Raw genomic sequence first — 21,439 nt, forward strand, 5'->3', positions numbered from 1 at the left:
CTAATCTTTTTTGACCCTGGATGTCGCCATAGCCGACCCCGATGGAGTCTACCAGCAGGTTGGGAAAGCAATGGGGGCCGCACCACCCGGGCTCCCTCCGTCGACGTCTCTGCAGGCCTCCAAGCAGCTCCACTAGTCAGGTTAATGCTCAGACCCCAGGGGCCTATGTACTGCTACAGACCGGGACTGACCGCTGTCGGTTTCGGCGCAATGAGAGGCAGCAGGCGCCACGGCCAGTTCTAGGCCCCTCACTGCCTGGTTATGCTCATGCAAGCCACAGGGGGAGGGGGGGGGCCCTCTCTCGCTCCTCACCTCCAGGCGTCTCCCAGGGTCGTTGCAGTGGAGTTAGTGCAGACGATGGGCACCAGGCATCACCGGGACCTAGTTTGCTGGGCCCTCGATGTCCTCACCCCCTCCGGGCACACTCAGTACTCCTGCGTTGGGACAGGTCGGGTGCACCGGCCCCACGCTTCACCCCTCCAACAGCAGACTGTCTCTTCCAAGGGCCAGTCAGGAGCCTCTGTGTTTGTGTGGCCTCTAACACAGCAAGGCCAGACGGGGACAGTTACTCCTTCTTGAATGACGCCGGGCTAGGCCCCAATCAGTCACCCCAGGCGAGTTCAGCGCATCCGCCTTCAAGAATGCGGTGGAGGCAGCCGATCAGGCCCAGGGCCCACTGTTCCACCTCTGGGCGCTGTGATCCATTCGAAGAGCAGGGGAGGGGGCCCTCCGTCAGCACAGGGCCCCCCAAAGTACTTCAGGCCTGCGGTAGGCCCCGGGCCGCCACCAGGGAGTCGCATAGCTTGTCTGGCCGCTCTGCTTCTGACTAGGACCGGGGCACCGCTCCTCACACCCACGCCGGTCAGCTGCAGGGTCTTAGCGGCATCTGCCGGCCCACAGCACAGATGTCCCCCGGTGGCCCCCACTCGCTCGCCACTCGCCGAAGCCGCAGGCTGAGTCAGCGCTCCTACCGGGTGCCGGGAAGCTCGGGCCGCAACGTGGCCTCGGCGGGCCCAGTCCCCGGCGTCTTCTCCGCCGCAGGGATCCAGCCGTCCCTCCCCTGCGCCGCTGGCTGAGGTTGCTCGCTTCCTTCTGGCTCGGGACAAGCGGAGACAGTCCCCAACACCTCCGCAACTGTCGCTCCAGGAACACCAGCTCCCCCAGGGCAGCCCGCACCTCTCCGGGGCCACTCACTGCTCCGACCACGAGGCACAGCTGGCGCACCACTCGTCTGGGCCGTCCCTCGCCACACCTCTTCCATTTTTTTTTTGAAAATACTTTATTGACAGTAGGGCAGAAAAGTTATTCACAATAACAAGTACGAGTAGTAGACTTGTTTCTGTACTTAGTCGTATCAAAGCTATGCATAGGAAATACCACAGTCTGACGTTCGTGATTAATTCCACAGTATCGAAATGCAAGAAATAAGAGCAGTTATTTTGCCTAGATTCTCATTCATCAGTACCTCACATCCTATTCCTATTCACTATTTACCCAGTTATAATACTGCCTTCTGGTCTTACCAACTTTATCTAACAGTAAGAAGAAGAAATTTTGTAACTTGAAAGCTCAACTAATGTCATCGTCTTAGCAAAGTGTCTCACCCTGTCACAGGTAGTTGTCGCATATTGCACAATGTCAGTACAGTTTAAGGCATTAGCAATGTCCCACTCCATCCCAACATCAAACCCGGGTTCAGCATACAAGTCCACCCCTCTCAGTCTTCATCTTCCTCCGAATCTAAGTCGTCACTCTCTGGTAAGGGTGTGCATGGTTCCCCCCTGTATTTATTCCAAGGCATCCACACTTTATTCCATTTTCTGGGGCAGGCCCGCAACACATACACCGCCCTCTCCTTCACCATCAGAAGGTCCAGATTTCTAATCCACCCAGACACCATAGGTAATTCCGGAGCACCCCATTTTTGTGCGATGTCTCTCTTGGCCACTGTTATAGCCAATGTGGCCCACAATTGTTCGTATCTGTTCAGATCAGTAGGGTCCCAAACGTTTAGCAGACATTTACGGGGCTCAGGCGTAAGTGATACCTCAAGGGCCTGGGAGACTGTGCGCATAATTTGTCTCCAGACATTTTGGATTAGCGGGCAATCCCACAGTGTGTGAAATAGTGTCCCCTCCCCCCCGCACCCTCTCAGGCAGAAGGGGTGTGGCGCTCGTTGAATCTTGTGTAGGAGTGTCCTGGTGTAATACGTGCGGTGTAGAATTTTAAGCTGTACCAGTCTGAACCTAGCCGATATACCCACTTCTCTTGGTGAGGCAAGCGCCTCGTTCCATTCTGTGTCGTCCATGTCACCCAGTTCTCCAACCCATCTCTCCCTAAGTTTCTGTGTGGGGTCTGGCAGGTTATTGACTAGCTTTTTGTATGTGAGAGAGGTTGCCTTCTGTTCCATAAATTCTGTCAGTAACCTGTCTTCTAGTGGGGACGAGTCCGGGAGTGTGGTGTCAGGTGGAATTGCGTGTAACAGTGCGTGGCGGATTTGCACATACCTATATGTCTCAGTGGATCCTAAGCCATACTGCTGTTGTAATTGTGGGAACCCCACCACCGATCCCCTGTCCCAAAGGTCTCCCACCACAGAAATTCCAATTTGATCCCAACGCGAGAAACCTCTACTGGATCTCAAGTTCCCAAGTGATTTTGTGTCCCATAACGGCGTCATCATTGTGATCTTTCCCTTCCACCCCAGTCGAGCCTGCGCCGTGTGCCAGAGGGTCGCGGTATGTAATGTCGGGCCAATCAGTTTCCGCACCTGGGAGTGAGTATACAACACCGAGAGCATGCCGTCCGTTCCCAACTGTGACCAGTCTGCCTTGTAGGCGGGGTCCTCCCGCGGGACGTGGATCCAATGATTGATTATTTTAAGTTGGGACGCCCAGTAATACAATTGAAGATTGGGTAGTGCAATTCCCCCTTCATACCAGCTTTTTACCAGTTTTTCTTGTGCTATACGGGCTGGGCCGTTATTCCACAGCAGAGCAGACACCAGTGCAGCGACTCGTTGGAAGTAGCTCGGAGCTACCACATAGGGGGTGTTCTCCAGCACGTAAAGAAATCTAGGGAGTGCCATCATTTTATATAGCGCCGCCCGACCCAGGAGGGTGAGCGGCAGGGTCGCCCAGTACTTAATGTCGGCTCGGAGACGTGCCAGAGGTGGCAGCAAATTTTCGGTGTAGAAGTCCGCCGCGTTAGTGGTGACGAAAATACCCAGGTATTTAAATGAGCCGGTCGTTAATTGCAGGGGGCAGTCGTCCCGCAGTGTTGGCTCCGGGCCCCTGAGGACGAAAATTATAGATTTGGACCAATTTAAGGTGTACCCCGATGCCTTCCCGTGCTCGTCGCACAGGGTCAATAGAGCAGGAATACCCTCATTGGGATTGGTCATGTAGATTAGCATATCGTCTGCATATAGGGAGACTTTGTCCTCCCACCCCTCTTCCCAGACGATGCCTCTAAATAGTGGTGTTGCTCTAAGCAGGATAGCCAGTGGCTCCAGTACTAGCGCAAAGAGTAGGGGCGACAGCGGGCACCCCTGTCTTGTCCCGCGTCCCAGGGGGAAGGCTGGTGAAATGCGACCATTCGCCACTACCTGCGCCATCGGCGATTTGTACAGTAACCGCACCCACGCGACATATTTCGGGCCGAAACCCATACGTGCCAGGACAGCAAACAGGTACTCCCATTCCACCAGATCGAAGGCCATTTTGGCATCTAGGGACAAGATGACCGTCTGTTCAGAGAGGAGACGTGCACGTGCCATGACTCCATGGACCCTTCGTAGATTGAGTGCCGTACTCCTATGCGGCATGAATCCCGACTGGTCAGGGTGTATTAAGGTATGCAGGTGTTTGGTCAGGCGACTCGCCAGGAGTTTCGCCAGAATTTTCGCCTCTACATTGAGCAAAGAGATGGGTCGGTATGAGGTGCATTGCGTCGGTGGCTTAGCCGGCTTAGGAATGGCAACTATAGTGGCCGTGCGCTGGTCTAAAGGGAGCTCCGCCCTGCCCACACTCTCAGTATACATATCCAGCAGGGGTTTGCTCAACAATGGAGCCGATGCTTTGTACCACTCCACAGGTATCCCATTGGGTCCTAACGCCTTGCCAGACTGCAATGACTGTATTGCCAACTGGACTTCGGTTTCTGTCAAGTCCGTGTCTAGTTCTCGTTGCGCTTCTTGTGAGAGTGTGGGGACTGCAATGTTGTTGAGTGATTCCGATGCCTCCCGTTCAGTAACTGTCCGAACCGGTGTATATATGTCCTGATAGTGGCGCGCCAGGGTGCGCACTATCTGCTCAGGGTGCGTCAGTAGCTGGCCCTCCTGTGTATAGAGTCTCTGAATGCCTCTGTTGCTGCCACCCCGCTTGTCCAGCCAGGCCAGCATCTTCCCGGCCTTGTCGCCCACATCATATATCCTGTTTGCCGTGTTTGCCAAGTGACCTTTTGTGATCGACGTGAGATGGGCCAGGTGCTGCTGTTGTTTGAGATGCAACGTATGTGCAGTGCCAGGGGTAGGGTTTGACGTGTGGGCGGCATGTGCAGTGTCGAGTGCCAGTTCTAACTGAGCCAATTCTTGCCTTGAGTCTCGTTTGTGCCCTGTAATTGCTGCTATGGCTGCGCCGCGCAGGACTGTCTTGTACGCCTCCCAGAGTATTGCTGGTGAGGAGACCGTCCCTGCATTGTCTACAAAATAGTGCGATGTGGCCGTTTTAAGCTTTTTCCGGATAGTAGGGATGGTTAGGTAATTGGGATAAATTGGATAGAGCCTGGCGCGCTTCCTGTCTTTAGACGTAATATGGAGGGACACAGGGGAGTGGTCAGATATACCCCTGGGCAGGATATCTAGTTTATCTACTGACCCCAATCCCACCCCCAAGAAGAAAAAGTAGTCTATGCGCGATAGGCTGTCATGTGTAGACGAGTAGTGTGTGTATTGAGTCGCTGTAGGGTTCAGGTTACGCCATATATCTGTGAGGCCAAGCGCGGTCAAAAAACCAGGAAGTGCGGAAGTCCCCCTCTGTCGGTCCCGTATGGGAAAGGTGTCCAGCAAGGGGTCTGTGATGGCATTAAAGTCTCCCCCAATGACCATGTCACCTTCAGGGAGGTCAAGAAGGAACTGGCCCAGTGCCGGCAGCGCCGTAGAGTGTAGCGCCGGAGGGATGTATACAGACACCACGTTGAGGGGTTTACCCTCCCATTGGCCAGACAGTGCCGCAAAGCGACCCTGGTCGTCCGTCTTACAACTTCGAGCCATGAAGGGGGAGTTCTTTTTGAGGAGTATCCCAGTGCCCCTGGACCCTGTAGTGAATTCTGCATGTGCCGCCATGGCATACCCACGCCTGTCGAGCGCTTTGCATGTTGACCCAGCCAGGTGTGTTTCTTGCAGCATCACCAAGTCAGGCCCGTGTCGTTTAATGGATTGAATGACCAGGCCTCTTTTAATTTTATCCCCCAGGCCTCTAACGTTCCACGTGAGCAGTTTTAAAGGGGGCACCCCCGTCATTGGCTGGCCGCCCTCAGCGGGTACATACCGATCTTGTCGGGCCATTCAGGTAGATATGTAGTGGTGCTGATGTGTGGAGGTGGATTATGACATATGTGCAATGACCTGTTTCGGGGCATCGTGAATGTATGGCCCGGTGTGTTACCGTTGCCCATATTGAAGTGACGATGACTGAGAACATTAACCATAACATTATAACTCCCCCCCCCCCCCTGCCCCCTCCCTGCTCCCCTGCACCACGGACGAACTCCCGCCCGCTTCCCCAACTTTGCAGAGTGCTTTGTCCCATCCCCGTTCATCTTACTTGCTCGTGGGGTTGGTGAGACCCCTACAGGCACCGGCCAGTGCCCGCCCTACTCAGCTCCATCGGCATCAAGACCCCAGGGGCTATAAACTTGTCGTCCCACCTGCAGTCCAATCAAATCAGCCCCGAACAGGTTGTCCGGAGTCAAGCGGGTCCCTTTCGAGATCTGATTCCAGTTCCGTTGCATCTCTCCCATTCGCGGGGCTGCTGGACGGATGATCTGTTGGCCCTCCGTTGCGTTGATGTTGCCTTTCTCTGTGCGGGCGTTGGGGCTGCCCCACTTGCCTCCATCCATCAAGCCATTCTCGAGCCACCTCCGGCGTATCGAAGAACCATGTTTTTCCTTCAGCCACTATGCGTAATTTGGCGGGAAATAGCATAGAGTATGGCAGGCCCTTGTCTCGCAACGCCTTCTTCACATCTGTGAACGATTTCCGCCGCCTAGCCACCTCCGCCGTGTAGTCCGGGAAAAAGGCTAAAGTTGAGTTTTGGACCTTTATCGGCGGAGAGACCCTTGCCGCCTGCAGAATCGCGTCCCTGTCTCGAAAGTTGAACAGTCTAGCCAGCACCGGTCGCGGGGCAGCGCCCGGCTTAGCCGCTCCACCCGGGACCCGGTGTGCCCGTTCTACAGAAAAGAAGTGTGACAGGCCTTTGGGTTTCAGCTGGGTTTTGATTAGGTCCTCAATGTATAGATCCATTGCGGCCTTGCCTTCCGATTCTGGCAAGCCCAGGATGCGGACGTTGTTTCTCCGGGAACGCCCTTCCTGATCGTCGAGTTTCTCTTGCAACTGTTTCGTGACCCTCTCCATGCGTTCCATGGCTACTTGCAGGTCCGAGGTGTCCTCAACGAGCGACTTCGTGACCACCTCCACTTGGGACACTCTCTCCGCCATCTTCCTGAAGTCTGCTCGGAGCAGAGTCACCTCGGAGGAAATGGAGCCCACTGTCGTCCGGACTTCAGTAAGGGTTTTCATGACGTCCTCTAAGGTCACCTTCGGGGTTCCGCCCGTCTCCGGGGCTGTGCCAGCAGAATGGCGGCCGCCACTTTGCGAGTGCCCAGACTGGTTGTACGCAAATTTGTCCAGCTTTGCTTGGGTCGTCGCACTCCTTGTGCCTTTGCCCGCCATATTGTTGCGCTGGCGTGGGGAATCGAAAAACTTAGCTGCCGGGCCAATCTTGTCTTAGGAGGTGTATAGTGTCTCTGGTCGCCAGGCGGTCAATTTCGCGCTCCACTGAGGTCAAGGGGCACTGTGTAGGCTCCACAGGGCCCAGGCGGGCTGCTGCTGGTGGCTGTGATGAGTGGCGCACCGGCCTGCAAGGCGGTCCTGCGCAGGTCAGTGCTCTGCCGTGGCCTGTCTTCGCGCTCCCTGTAGCGCTGCTAGTCTCTGTGGTGCTGTGGCTCTGCACAGGAGGTACCCTGCGGGGCGCGCCTAAATCCCCCGTGTAGTTGTGTAGTCTTGTTAGAGTAGGACAGTCAATGCAGCAGAGCGTCACAGGAGGCGGGCGCCACTGTTATACCTCACACGATGCTTCCCTACCGTTATCTGAGTGCAAACTGGCCCCCCGCTGACTCAGGGCGCAATTCAAGTCAATTGTGGCGTGGGGGGGTAACAGGGATCCCGGTGCAGATTGTGCAGGACCGCTGCACATATGGTACGTCCGGCCGCCCGACCTCGTCAAATTGGCGCCTCCCGGGGTTCCGAGAGATCTTTGCCGTCACTGGTAGTTGTGCTGCCTCCGGGTGACTCCTGCAGTTACACTGGGTCCCTAACGTTCTTTCAGGGCTCACCGAGGCGGGCGCTTGACAGGCGGCGCGTGCCGGTACCTCCAGCGACAGGGACGCTTGCAGTCGGCTTTTCTGAGGGTGCCCCCGCCGATGTGGACGAACTTCCGCCCAGGGTCGCTGGCCACTTCAGGCCGGTGCGCCCAGGCAGGCGCGGGCCGCTGATCGTCGCTGCAGGTTGAGGCAGATCCCGGCGGCCGATCACCACCGGGGCTGGATCTTGCTGTGCCGCTCGGTTCCCCGAGCCGATGGCGCTCCTTCGAGCGGGCGTAGATTCGGATCACTGTACGGATATGAGGTACGGGCCGGTCAGCCTGGAGGAGCTCCCGTCTCAAGCTGCCGCCATGCTCGGCAGTTGGCCACGCCCCCACCTCTTCCATTTTTATCAAATTGTGATAGGATATATCTCTTTAACTACTCACGAATCAATCCAGGACCTGGACAACATTCACCATTTCCAAGCTGTTTCAACAGGTTTCTACAAAGTACTCCAATTAAAGCACAGGCACATGCTTCAGCAGTAAACCCAGTGTCAAAGTTGTACCAGTTATTAAAGGCGCTTTGCCAGAAATCTGGCCTGACCGGTTAGTGAAGGAGATGGCTATTAATGACCACTAGAGTACTGCGCAAAATGGCTACAACTGTATTATAACACCCAACAATTCCAAAGAGGGAAGAAATCTTTAAATTAAGAAATAATCCAAAAGCAGTTTGTTTTATAGGCTATAACCGAATGGCAGAGACCATATTCATGTCACTTCTCAGGAAAAGAGAAAGGTGGGAAATAATATTACTCCATATTCTATTTTTACCTCTACTAACAGTTCTCAGCAGCGTTGAACCTTTCATATTATCTTCCCTATTCTAATCCCTCCATTGTGGCTACCTCTTGCAGCTCCCTCCCTTCGTGTGCTGCAAGCCTGTAGTTTTTGCTCATCATTAAACACCCCCTCAACTCACTCCAAATTCCCCTCCTTGTTCCCCTTTAACCCATCTGCTAATTCATCAGCTTCTCTTCTAGAGCCCATGTTGTCTTTTCATTTCCATCTAACCACACTCACTCATAACCTTGCTTTCCCTACTCTACAGATCCAGCTATGAATCATCGCGTCTCCACTCACTCCTGTATTTTCAATTGCTTTCTCTGCCACACCAACACCTCATCTCCTACCTACCTTCCATCACTCCAATTTATAGCTCCCACTCTGCCAACAAACTATCTATCAGCAAAGGCAGCAATGCCTATGGGGAAAGCAGTCTGTTAGATAAAAGGATGGTCCTCAAAGGTACTAAGGAGCTGAGGAAAAGCCAGGTGCTTTTCATGTGCCTGGCAACAGGTTTTCACCAACTGGATCTTTCAGAAATCCAGTCAATTTGTTATTTTATAGTGCCTCACTTTACCAATGGCATTGCTTAGTTCAGGCACAGTTTCCAGGTGTCAGTTTTCAGTCAATTGCACTGTTTGCATTTCAAATGTCCGACAATGCTTTTCGCACATTACTGTGTGCCTTAATGCATACAGGTCATAAGCGATAAACATCATTCAAATGCTCTCACTATTATAAATGTAGCCTCGAGTAACAACCCGTCATTTGTTTTGGGGAAAGACACAGCCTGGGACAAGGATTTATGCCAGTCTTCATTAAAAAAACCTATGGAAGGCAGAGATTGTTAAAGAGACGGACCAGTCATTGTCCGCAGTCACTTGAACATAAAACCAGTATCTTCATTTTATGAGGCTCATGTTGTGTAATTTAATGAGTAAGATGATGACCGTTGACTCCTTTTTGAATGCACAATTAAATTTGTGCTCTCGCGCAGTTACAAGGAAGGTATGTTTTTGCCCTTCACCGTGCAGAATAAGCTGGAACATATCATGTGGGATGTGCACTTGGTACCGTTCACAGGGTTGAGATTGTTTTTGCCATTGAAATGTACGTAATGTACAGCTTTGCCTCGGAGCAAACACAGGATCCTGGCAAACTCATGTGAGTGACCTAGACGCAGACAGACAACAGAACGAAGGGGGAAGAGGTTTCTAGACATCTCTCCTTGGATTGATTAAAGGTTTTAAAGACTGGGAATCGTGGCTCTCAGACAGAAGCTCGCCTGTGGAGCGGATGCGTTGCCACAGGGACCTTTTTGTAATCTTGATCGATACTTCTGCCTAACAGTGAGAGATCCCCAGTCATGCTGGCCAGAATGTTCGAAGACACTATCAGTGATGTATTTCTATTACTTACTTTGTGTATATATTCTATACGCTTTCTTGATCTTTGTACATATTTCATATGTTTTTTCTGCTTTGTATACATGTTCCCTAAATTTGACTTCTTTCATTTGACATCTGGGAAAATGCATCAATAAGTATATTTTGTCTTCTTTTTAAAATGTGCTTTATTTAGAAAGTGACTTGAGAAGTTTACTTGCCTCATTTTGAGAGAACGCTGAGTTTCTTTTGAGTGTGTCTTAGTGTTTCAAGTCTGAAGCAATACATTTTTGGCGTCACAAACAGGATACAATATTAAAGGGGAAGATGTTTTCCAATAAGACAAAGCCAGATTCCCAGATAGCAAATGAGATACTAGGTGGGAAGAAGTGTGCTTGCCGTAAAATTCATGAAAAATGTGCTTAGTTAGAGAAGGAACGTGAGCAAATTGAAAAGCAGCTGGTGGAAGCTAAAAATAATATCAGAATCAGAAAAATGCTTTATTCGATTTTAGCAAATGTATAAAACCATGAAAGCAACAGTTAAAAAAAAAAACTAATTCATGCAGAGTCACAATTAAAATTATTCCATACGAAAGGTAGTGATTTTCCCTTTCAATAATATGGCTAACAAGTTATAGAGTTCCGTTTCTTCAGAATAAATTAAAAGACCGGTTATAATTACAGTACAGTACTCATTATCCAGTTGTTGCAAGAATAAATAAGCTGGGCGGCTTAATCCACCTTACACGTGCTTTAAAATAATAATTACAAAATAAAACCACGTGAATGGTAGATTGCAAGGAAAGATTATCACATGGTCAAAGCACCAGATCCCTCGACCAGTCATTTTTAGTTGGAAAAGTTACCAGGCGATGGAATGTTTCAAATCTAAACCTGGTCAAAATGTATCTATCAAAACCCCTTAAACAGTAAACCAAATAGGGTTGGATCGTAGAACAGGCCAAGGTCCTCTGGTGTTGAATGACGGGTGTTTTGTTGATTTCCCCTGATAATCTAAGCAGTTCGAAGTGATTCATGCATAATATTTTCAATTCCTCTCTGGATATGGAGCAAATCAACTGAAATGAAGACAATTTGTAAAGCGTGGTGGCTACCCTGAGGCGTCCCAGCGCTGCGGAGGTTGGAGCAAAGGAAGAAATGCGGGGAATTACACAGGTTTGTTAAAAAGCCAAGTTTTCAGGAGTTTCCCGAAAGTCAATAGATTGGGCTCGGCTCAGAGTGTGGGGGGAAGGGAGTTCCAGAGTCCGGCAAAGTTGTGGGAGAGTGAGCGACCTCCGCACCTAGCTCTCGACACGGGGTACTGTTACGAGGTGCGAGGTCGAGGATCTCAGCTGTTTGTTAGGGTGATAAGCGTTTATAAGGGGGAGGTTGATGGAGGGACCTGTGCCCCAATAAGACCGGTGGGCAATACACATGACCTTGAACTCGACCCTGGACTTCACTGGGAGCCAGTGAAGGTCTTTTAATTGGGTTTTAACTGAGGTTCTGCGGGGGATCTGGAGAAGGGTTCTAGCTGCGCAGTTCTGAATTATTTGGAGTTTGTTAAGAGTGGACTGTGGGGCCCCAAGGTAAAGGGCGTTCCCACAATCTAAACGAGACAGGATGAGGCCTTGCACCATGATCTGTCTTGAGTGGAGGGGGAGGATCTTTCGCAGTAGTCTAAAGAGTACAAAGCTGTTTGCCGATAATTTGGTGGCCTGGTGGTTAAAGTTGAGGGATCTGTCCAGCCATATACCGAGGCTTTTGATTACTTCTTTTGTGGGGGGGGGGGAAGGGTGGCCCAAGCAGGGGGGCCAAACTGGGTCGATGGTTTTGGTCATGGTGTTTCTGAGGAGCATGAGCTCTGGCTTATTGTAGAATTCCGGTCTATTTAGGTCATTTAACAAGCCTCTGACATAGTTTAGCCATGGAATGATCTGTAATAAACTCAATTCCCAATTCAGCGTGGCAATTAAAAACTGGTGTACTCTGCGGAACAGCTAAAATGTACCTTAAAAATGCATTTTCTAAAGTTTGTAAAGACGCCACATTATAAAAACCCCAAATACCCGCCCAGTGGATTGCTATGCTTCTGCATTTTGCTATGTATATTTTTAATAGGATCTCCGGTGGTCTTTTTCCCAATTTTTGTGCAAAATTCATTTGTGTAGCGGTCGATCATTTAAACAAAAGAGTCCTGCTCTTAACCGCTGGGCCCCATGAGCCTGAACCCTCAAGGAGTATACATAGATAGGAAAATTTTCTGGTGTATTCAATTCTAAACGTCACCCACTACTAGGTACTTACATTTGTTTAGTCCTTTCCCGCACGACATCACAAAGGACTTCTTTGCATTGAGTTTTAGGCCCATACTGCTATAAACTCAATGTAGGTGGAAAGTGCTCTCTGTATACCTATCTTGGTTCTGGCCATTAATACTGCATCATCCGCGTAGAGAAGGGAGACAATCTGCTTGTTATTATATCTCGGCGAGTATTACTTTGGCCCTAAATTCCTCCTCCAAAAGCGTTGGTATATATGGAAAAGATTAATGGAGCCAAGACACAGCCTTGCCTAACTCCCCTCTCTTAGCGGAATGGCTTGGTGCACTCACCCTTTAGGCCATGTCTCACCTTTGCGGTGGCTCCTGAATACCATGGTCTTAAAAATTGCACAATAGAGGGTTCTACCCTTATGTCCTCTAAGATACTCCATAGCTTATTGTGGTCTACACAGTCAAAGGCGGCCGTGAGTTCGACAAATATTGCATACAGACACACAGTCTTTGCTTGGGTATATTTCCCTTGAAGTAGCATGAAATTTAAAACCTGTTCTACCGTGCCCGTCCCCTCCATAAAACCATATTGAACCGGGCTCAAAATGTTATTGCCTTCAGCCCAGATTTGAAGTTTATTTAGCACCACCTGGATATATCCGTGTGGGATGGCATCAACCAGGTCAGGACCAGAAGAATCCTTGGCCCTGGTTTCCGTGTAGGAACACCCAGTCTTGCTTTTGATAGGGAACACTTTAACTGATCTAAAGTGGACAGTGATTTCCAAAATAGAGCATGAGATGAGAGATGGAGACCTAGATGCCAAGCTTTCCACAAGGGAAGCAATGCTCATTGTCAAATTTAATACAGCGGTGAACGGCTTGAATGAACTTTCGGAGATTTACAAACTAAATTAAAGCACAAGTTAAATCTTTTGAAATCATGCCTCCAGTAAAAAAAAGAAGATTCCAAATGTCAGTCGCGCTGCAGGACATAGAATAATAAGTCACTTCAAACAGTAGGGATCACAAAGATTGGCATAAAACATCATGCGTAAGAACCTGTCTTAACATGTGGAAAACATTATAGACTACAAATTCCATAAACCCTTATTGGAACACCAAGTGATGTGCAAACACTATGACCAGCAATGTAACAAATAAATCTATACAACTCTACAGAAATAGTTGACAATATTCACAACAATGCCCAATAAATGATAATAGAATTGAGTTCACGAAACTAACATTGCGCTCATTCAAGTATGTATCTACACAGATGCGCGGAATTAATATTGAAGCCATTATTATCGGCAATGGCATGAAGTACGACTCGATAATTATATCTATGTATAGAATTGGCAATAAAGGAGCATATCCTCTGCAAAACAACAACACTCAGGTTGAGAATAAAATATTTAAAGATGGCAGGGTCATTCATCTTAGAAATCAATGAAACACTGCACTGCATTGCGCAAAAGGCAGGACATCCTCGAACATAATTATAGAACTGCCAATTGAAAACATACTGCGCCAAGCTACCAACAAATGCGCATAGATGAGAGAGATTCATCCATATATTCATTGTTCACCTCATACATCATTGATTAAGAACACTCTGTCCATTCCAATATGGCGGCTCCAGACGGAAGCGAGGCGTCAAACTACAATTCCCAGTTCTAACCAGGAAGTAACACGCGGACATTAAACACCGGTGTAGCCTTCCCTCGAGGTTACGAGAAGGAGCCGGCCAAATCGCTCCCCCGCCGACATGTCATTCAAACAAGGTAAGCTTTAGACATACAAAATGCCAAATATAAACCGGTCTGCAACAGAGACCTTTGAACAAACCCTTTGTTTCTCATGTTTCGCTCCGCAGACTGCCGTACAGCGCCAGCAGTTCTGAAGCCCTCCGCAAGGCTTGGGCCTCACAAATAAGTAAGCATTGTTGCCTTTTCGCATGTCAGCAACGTTTTTATTTGATCCCAGCAAAAAACCAATACTCTGCTTTCCATTGATGGTTTCCTGTAGGGCCCAGGCACCATAACACAGAATGGTTGCATGTGGAGACATATATCATGTAAGTCTGCTTTAAAACTGTTGTTTAAAGGTTGATGTACAGACAAATGACATGAAGTTTATGGGCATACTTTTTTCCTTTCATTAGAATGTCCAGCGTCAAGTTTTTTCTCAATAAGTTCCCTAATTGGAGGTAAGAGGTGGTTACAAATAATGGGTGAGCTTAATCTGAAAAGAATGATCAAGTACTAAAGATAGGTCTCCCCCCTCTTTTGTTCACATCTTTGGTCCTGATGAGAACTCTTAACTGATTCAGAGTTCGAAACGCGAAGACCTGATTTGTTGAGCCATGAGAACCACATCATTTATTTTTTCTAAAAAACGCTCCAAATTTCAAAAAGACTTTATCTACTAAGTGTCTATGGTGTTATATGAATATTGTAAATGTAAATGTTTTTGTAAATAGATTGTAGGAGTTGTGTGTATGTGTGTGATTGAATGTTTGATCTGTGCAATCACTTCGAGTATGGAATGTAAATGAATATGTGGAGAGTGTCGTATGATGATATGAGAATAATTTTTGTATTGAATGTAAAGATGTTTGTATAAAATGTTTCAAATACTAAATTGGTGAAAATTAACCAAACAAAGAATCTGAAGTTAAAGAATAAAAAACAGATTGATTCTGTCTAAAAAAGTGTGGTTCTACTTGTCGGTCTAATCGCAAGTATTGAGAAATACGTATCAAGAATCAAGTGTGCAGTATTGTCTTGTGTGTGGTTTTCTACGGAGTGCTCAACGCCATGAGTACCTGGTATCCTGACTTATTTTGGCCCAGTATCATGCCAATCTTGTGTGGGCATAGAGGCCTGTCTGTCCTTTGACTTGGAATGACATGCCAAGTGTGCCTCCATGGTGGACAAAGGACTACTGCCCATGTCCCAGGTTTAGAGTATAAATAAATGGAGGCAACATACTGTGTTTTTGTGATCTTATAATTGACCAGACCTTTTTTTAATATCTGTATCGTTCAGTGTTTCAAACACTGAACCAGTTACGTAAAGTTCCACTTTGTGTTACACCCAGCACCTTGAACAGACATCCTGCGTCTATATCATGTGCTATACATGTATGGGGGTAGGGCGCCGTGTATTCTCTGTATTCCTGTTGATGGAGCGTAATTAGGATTACATGATTTGTCTCGATCAAATCCTGCTAATTAGATAGAGTGATATTAACACATACTTAAGAAACATGGCTAACAGTGTGACTTGTAAACCATGTGGAGTCCAATCTGCATTGTAAAAGCATGCAGTAAGGTCGCAAACTAAAAAGTAAGATAAAAATTAAACATGAGAAAGAAACTGATGATGTAAATGAAATTCACAGTTGATAATGTGCTATGAACACTTATAAATATTAGAAAATAGACATAATGGTGCATCTTTAACAAATGTAGTTATGAAAAGGCTAAGATGAGTGCTCAATTAGTAAATAAAATGGATTAACTTAGGTTGACGGCTAATAAAATGGTTCTGGATCACGTGGCAGCACGGACATGAAAACGTGCAATGTCAAGAGTTATGTCATGCATTAAAAGGGTTTGCTATTGAGTTAATGCGGTCTGAAGAATAATGGGGTGTTTGCATAATAATTCAATTAAATATTAAAATTACAATGAGAAAATTGAATAATTTCGGTATTTATTGAAATGTTTTTAAATTTCCGTAATTAATCACATTTAGCAGGCTTCCATGTAGGCCTCAAAATGCATTTAATTCTTCATCATTTCCTTTAAGTAAGAATTACTTTGCAATAGACGGTGGGAACTTTAGTTGAAGTTTCTCTCTCTCGTTTCGAATAACGGACACCCCCTCTGCTAGTACGATACTGTGCCAACTTTGTTGCAAGCTCCGAAGATAGCGCTTGGGAACGGACATGATCGATACAAACAAAACCTTCTAATTCCAAGGAGGGATGAAATTGAACATTCAGCGAAATAATGAACATTGGACAATGGCATTCCGTACAATTTCTGGATCAATCAGGTAAGGAGACGAACACCCCATGGGTAGACCATAGACTTTGACCAATGGAAAACCTACAAAAACTTTGAAAAGTTACTTTTGTGGGAAGGATCTATGACGAATTGGAAGTATAATTGCCCTGTGGGAAAATGACTCGCCCCGGCTACCTTTAAAATGTTCTTATGGGCCTGACATGCTGTCAGACTGAACTCTGATTTCCTTGAACTGAACTCTCCTGTTGTTTCCCTGTACTTTGCTGGCAGGTGAAGTCGAGCAGCCCAAATCCTTTTGGCTGAAGGGTTTATCTGACTCCAGCTATTGCACGCTATGCTCTAGCCTCCCTGGGCACGCCTTGAGCCCGTTCCTGTTAAACTGCAAACTATTGTTGGTTTATAGGATTCTTGATTTCATACTGATATTGCATTATGTTCTCTCTCTCTCTCTCTCTCTCTCTCTCTCTCTCTCTCTAATTGGGTATTATGTTGAGATGTATTTTGCTCAAACTGTGCTGTATTGTGAATTTACCTGTACTCAATTGATAACAGTATTAAATGCACTAACGTATCTAGGTAAAGTATTGTTGGTTGTAACTATTTATGCATATGTCTTTTTTGCTTACTGTTAATAATTCTACTTGTGCAGATTTATAAAATTGTTAGGAAGGCACTTCTTTATTCCAGGTCCTCAATGAAGGAGTGGTCAACCGTCTGATTATCCAAGTCCCCATTAGCACAATCCAAAGATCCATCAGAGGACTCTGTTGGTAAGGTGACTTGGTTATTCTTAGTGATGGTGAGTTTTATGGACCAAACTGTAAGGTATTGAAGTATTGTGGTAGCGAAGGTTGTATGTACCGGTTGTTGAAAATATTTACACAGAAGTCTTATGCTGCATCACTGTGGTGGAGGATGGAGATTGGGGCACTGCAGAAAGGAGAATTAAGACAAGATCACCTTGAGAAAATTCCATGAAGACTATGCTTACCACGTGTAGCTGATTATTTCGTTCAGAGCACTACTATTTAGTCGATGGAGGGGGATGACAACTGGGACTGCACTTTCTGTTGTTCAAGGTTAGGAATTTTCTCAGTCAGGCCTGTTCTTTTGTCTTTTTTCTGATACTGCTTAGTGAGTATGCGCGATTGATTAGCGCTGGATTAAAAGCCGAAGGACTAGGACGCGGCCGGACCCTTCTCTACTTGTAAGGCGTCTTTGATGAAGAAATTACCCATACAACTTTAACTAATATCGCTACGATTCCTCCAGGAGTGCACAGCCCTGGGACCATGGGTCCCATTGCAGCGGACTTTTATATTCTCTTGCCATTCCGGACACTTTTACACCTAGGATTAAGGTCTTCCATTCGCGAATTCGTTTTTCTGGATATAATCCAACTGAATAGCCTGGCCCTGAGGAGAATCCCCCCGACCACTAGGGATTCGAAACGCTGTTTTAGTCTGCCCTTGGTTGTCCTAGTGTTAAAACTGTGATTCACTAGTTCTGACAATTTTACACCCACTTTTGTCAATATCTTGAAAAAATTGATTCAATTTGACCCCAAGGAGTATATTGCTTGGAGTTGAATGTTCAAGTGTGCAGCAGACTTGCTACTTCCCCCACTGGTGTATGAATTCTCCAGTCTGTGTGAAGTACCCCAGTATGAATGTTTGTGGTATGACTGACATGTTTGATTTATGACTGTATGGTTGATATTTTACCTTGTGCTGTGTCCTTTATTTTCATTATTGTCACAAAAAAATTATTGTTGACTATACTCACTAAGGTCAAAATTATTGTACCTTTTAATATGTTTTGCAGAATAAAGTAGCTATTCAATAGCATCTCCCAGTCGTGAATGATAATCTTTTTCTGGTTGATAATTGGTACATTAATTATATCATCAGTACTGGCGTGTCTCCTCTGTTGTGTTGTTAGTGAGTATCATGACATTCGGGTGCAGTAAATTCATGTTTCATTATGCCCCAGCTACGGCTGCTCCCGTAATGGAACTGTCCCAGTGCTACCTACGGGGATAAGGCTGTATCTAGAGAGAATCCTAAGGAGGACACTTTGAAGAGAATCACCTCAAATAACTTATGAGATTTAAAGCCGTGAATGGAAGGCATCAATTTTCCTACAGTGGACTACATTTCATTACCCGCAATCCATGAACAAAACATGTATATCCAGTCAAAATCATAAGCAAGCTGGGAATAAGCGACCAGTATAACATTTGTTGGGTGTAACGGGCCAATGCAAGAGTGTGCGCAGGATGTCCACACACACACACACATGAACAAAGATCAAGATACACTGGTTCACACTAGTGCAGAATAAGCACGTTACCGTGGCATAGCACACCGTTTCCTTCAGGCATTTCTTAAAAGGGCTCAGGTCGTCTCAGACTTCGGGAGTAAGGAAGAAATGCATTATTCAAATAAAGGCGTATTCGTTGGGGGGGGGGGCAGTTTTCGACACCACATGGAAACTAGAATCCTCCTGCTATCGAGGGCCTGATGGGACTCCCTTACACTCGACCCCTGCTATGGCCAGTCTCGCCTGACAACAATATAAGGAAAAGCCAACACTATAGCGCACAGACAGCCCGTTTCACTGCAATTTAGGTAACCGCCTCTTACTACATAACAATATCACCGCCACCACCCTTCTGGACCCCTCGGGACCAGGTCCCCCAAAGACCAGAGTAAACAGCCCGCAGACGTAGACTCACCTCCTCTCCAGTCCCAAACCCGCGTTCTGCTGGACCAGAGATGCGCTGGATCAGGTACGGACCAGCCAGCAGCCGCGCTAGACTCGCAAGCACCGCCCTTTCCGCTTCCTGCTTGTGGGCGTTCCAGCATTGTTACTCGCTGCCTTAAACAGAGCGCCAGGCAACTTTAACGCCTTGCTGCTATTGCTAAAGACAGATTTCTAAACTTGACCATTATTTATTGTAAAATCTACTGTATTTATTTTGTTCTTTTTAACCCACCCGCATTTCCAGTATATCATCCTGATTTCACAGATGCTCAGTTTCACCCGCCAGCAAAGCAATAATGCCTGCATTGATGAGTTTCCTTGTTATCTTCCTAAAATTTTCGTTTTGCTTGCCTTTTGGCATAGAAATACTGACCATGACCGTGTGGGTGCGCTGTTCCCTTGAAAATGTTCATTTCGACGATGCGCCGAAATGGGCGGACCAAGGACAGTGTTAACTTCAAATCATGAGGCAATATGTGCCAGAGACAAGGTTCAAGACCAGGGGAGTAGTCAGAAAAACAAGCATTGGCAAAGTCAATAGGTCTCTCCTCTCGATTGTAATTATTTGGTGTGGGGTGCAATTGTGTGGCATGTAATTGTTGCATTAAGTGGAATTTTGTGGAATGGAATTATTTTGTATAATATAGAGTGAAATTATGTGGACTGTAAGTATGTGGCATGGGTGGAATGATGTGGAGTGGTATGGAGGAGTGGTATGGATTTGAATTATGTTTTGTGAGGTTGAATTATGTTTTGTAGGGTGGAATTATATAGTATGGAGTGGGATGGAATCTACTAGACACCATCTCACCGGACGTCGCCTTCCTAACAGAAACATGGATGAACGCCTCCTCAGCCCCAGACATCACCATTGCCATCCCAGAAGGATACAAGATCATCCGTAAAGACCGCGTCAAGCACACAGGAGGAGGCATTGCCATCGTCCATAAGAATTCCATCCGCATCTCAACCAGCTCAGACGTCAACCTTGCCAGCGCCGAGCACCTTCACTTCCAGATCCACACCGACCCCAAGACCACACTCAGAGGCACCCTCCTCTACCGGCCCCCGGGACCCCTTGCACAATTCAATGACGACATCGCTGACTTTATCACCCCACACGCCCTCCCCTCCGAGGACTACATCCTATTGGGAGACCTCAATTTTCACCTGGAAAAGAGCAATGACAACAGCGCCACCACGCTTCTGGACAACCTCGCCAACCTTTGACTCAAACAACTTGTCACTTCCCCCACCCACATTGCAGGTCACACACTCGACCCTATCTTCACCTCCAGCAAACATGTCTCTTTCAGCCACACCACAGCTCTTCATTGGACGGACCACAGCTGCGTTCACTTTATCTACAATAAGACCACAATCCACAACCACCCTCAACTCACCCTGCGTAGAAACTGGAACAAACTCACCATCGACCAGATCTCCTCATCGCTCCTTCAAAACCCTCCTGTCCACTCTTCAAACCCCGACCAAGCAGCCATTAACTTCACCCAATGGCTATCCAACAGCGCCGACATCCTAGCACCGTTGAAAAAACGTCAAATCAAGCTAGGCAGCAAAAACGCCTCCTGGTTCAACGATGATCTTAAGAAATCCAAGAAACTCTGTCGCTCCCTCGAGAAGGCCTGGAAAAAAGACCCAAACACCAGCACCAAGGACGCCTTCAAAAACGCCACCCGCATACACCACCAACTTATCCGGTCTGCCAAGAAAGCCGCTTTCAAAGACCGACTAGATAACAACGCCCACAACAGCAAGGAATTATTCAACATCGTCAAAGAATTTACCAACCCATCAGCCAACTCCAACGACATCACCCCCTCCCAAGCCCTATGCGACTCACTAGCTTCCTTCTTCCACAACAAAATCGCAGACATTCACAACAGCTTCGACAACCGACCCGGAGACCAACCCACTCAACCTACTGCAGGACCTTCACCCCCCTTGAACATCCTTAACGACTGGAACCCAATCTCAACTGAGGACACCATCCGCCTGATGAACTCCATCCACTCAGGATCCCCAACTGACCCATGCCCTCACCACATCTTCAACAAAGCAGACTCCATCATAGCTCCACACCTCCGTGACGTCATCAACTGCTCCTTCAACTCCGCCACCTTCCCAGAAAGCTGGAAACACGCAGAACTCAGCGCCCTTCTGAAAAAACCCACAGCTGACCCCACCGAACTCAAAAACTACCGCCCCATCTCGCTTCTTCCTTTCCCGGCCAAAGTCATCGAGAAAGCTGTCAACAACCAGCTCGCCACCTTCCTCGAAAGCAACAAATCCCTCGACCCCTCACAGTCCGGATTCCGAGCCAAACACAGCACTGAGACCGCACTCATCGCAGCAACAGACGACATCCGAACTCTATTGGACAATGGAGACACAGTCGCTCTCATCCTCCTCGACCTCTCCGCAGCCTTCGACACAGTCTGTCATAGCACCCTATTACAGCGCCTCAGAAACATCGGACTCCAAGGAAAAGCACTGGAATGGATCACCTCGTTCCTTACC

At 47.6% G+C, this 21,439-nt stretch overlaps 1 protein-coding gene across 1 annotated transcript in view; it reads right to left on the reverse strand.

Annotated features, from left to right (window-relative positions):
- LOC147716756 (E3 SUMO-protein ligase KIAA1586-like) overlaps positions 1-18,989 on the reverse strand; it is a 56,516-nt gene extending 37,527 nt beyond the window's left edge. The window contains exon 1 of the mRNA XM_086923701.1: positions 18,870-18,989. The gene's annotated coding sequence lies outside the window, so the exon portion shown is untranslated. The remainder of the gene's footprint in view (positions 1-18,869) is intronic.
- Positions 18,990-21,439: the final 2,450 nt, after the last annotated feature.

This window comes from Lissotriton vulgaris, chromosome 5 (assembly GCF_964263255.1).
Source record: "Lissotriton vulgaris chromosome 5, aLisVul1.2, whole genome shotgun sequence".
NCBI lineage: Eukaryota > Metazoa > Chordata > Amphibia > Caudata > Salamandridae > Lissotriton > Lissotriton vulgaris.